Genomic DNA, 1,915 nt, shown 5'->3' with positions numbered 1-1,915 from the left:
TTTCTGTTGTCCGTCCCCCAGGGAGGAGGTTATATGTAGATCCTTGTCATCGGTTCCCCCTTTCCACCTTACCCTCCTTCCACCCTTCGTGGTATCACCACTCTCATCACTGGTCCTGAAGGGATCATCTGCCCTGGATTCCCTGTGCTTCCAGTTTATGTACAGGTTCTTAATGAACACGATAATGTGTTCTGGAATTCCCATACTTCTCAAGACTCTCCGCAGTTTGAGATGATCCACATATTTGGATACTTTGGTATAGTGAAAAATATATAAGTATACCTTTTTCTGATACTCTTTACTTTCAGCCGAGATCAGCAATGATATCCTTTGTTGCATGTCTTCTTGTGAATCTGCCCAGAATCTTGGCAGCTCTCACCAATTTAATGCTGATGGAGATCTTCAGTAAACTTTTACTTGCATGTGATATCAATGATATTGTTCTATAATGGGTGCATTCTGTTGGATCACCTTTCTTTGGAATGGGTTCAAATATGGATTTCTTTCCATCAAAAGGCCAGTAGTTGTCTTCCAAATTTCCTTGTATTTGAGTGAGTACCTCATCAGTGGAAGTGTCGAAACATTTCTAGTGATATCCCATCAATCCCTAGAGCCTTGTTTTGGTTAATGCTTTCAATGAAGCTTGAACTTCTCCCTTCAGTACCATTGGCTCTTGCTTACATTCTACCTCGTGAAACGGTGGGGTTCTTTGTGGTGCAATGACTATGCATTCTTTGCATCTTTTTTTGATGCTTCTTGGAGCGTTCCATCTTTTGCCCACAGAATCTTAACAGATGGAAGCTCGGGCTTGAATTTGTTCTTGCGTCTTTTCACTTTAAGGTATGTTGGGTGTGTTCTTCCATTTGGGTTTTCTAACTCCAGGTTTTTGCACATTTCATTGTTAATATTCGGCTTTGTTTTCTTGAGCTGCCCTTTGAAATTTTTGTGCAGCTCTTTGACTTCATCATTTCTTCCATTTGCCGTAGCTACTCTATGATTATGATCACGTTTCAGAGTCTCTTCTGACATCAGTTTTGATCTTTCCTCTCTTTCTGCCTTTTTAATAACCTTTTGCTTTCTTCGTGAATGATGCTCTTGATGTCCTCCCATAACTTGGCATCTTTTATGTCATTAGTGTTTAATGCAGCAAACCTGGTTTTGAGTGTTCCTGAAATTTGGGGTGGGGAGATAGTCAAGATCCTATTTTGACTTTTATGGGCAGGTTTTCATTTTCTTCAACTTCAACCTGAATTTACATATGAGTAATTGATGGTCTGGTCCATAGTCAGCCCCTGGTCTCTTTTAGCTGCTGAACATGAGCTTCTCCATTGTCTTTCTACCAAACCAAAGCCGAGCTCACTGCCATCAAGCCGATGCTGACTCACAGAAACCCTATAGGACAGGGAAGAAGTGCCCTATGAGTTTCTAAGACTGTAATGGGGCCGGGGTGGTTTCAAACTGCTGACCTTTTGGATTGTAGCCCAATGTGCCAATTTTATTTCTGTGGAGTCCTCTGGAGAAACCCACATGTACAGTTGCCTTTTACATTGCTGAAAAAAGGTATTCACTATGGACAAGTTCTTGGTTTTGAAAAATTCAATCAGGAATCTTCAGCTTCCTTTCTATCACCAAGACGTTTTCCCCAACTACTGTTCCTTCCTCTTTATTTCCTTCCAACTTTTGCATTCCAATCCCTAATTGTGGAAGATATATAATCTTTTGTCAATTTGAGCATTAAGACTGTAGGGGTGGAGTCTAGCTTGTCAATCAGATCATAATCAATGAGGCCTCTGTGTGGGCATGGCCTTCTCCTGGGAATTCTGGGAACTCCGGTGCTTCCTCCTTGGAGGTGGCAGACACTTCTCTCTCTACGACTGCATGGACCCACCCTGATGCAGTCCTGGGTGCTGGAGAA

Source organism: Echinops telfairi, unplaced genomic scaffold (genome assembly GCF_000313985.2).
Source record: "Echinops telfairi isolate 266 unplaced genomic scaffold, ASM31398v2 ScPeMD7_7469;HRSCAF=8507_1, whole genome shotgun sequence".
NCBI lineage: Eukaryota > Metazoa > Chordata > Mammalia > Afrosoricida > Tenrecidae > Echinops > Echinops telfairi.
Note: the sequence above shows the minus strand (reverse complement) of the source record.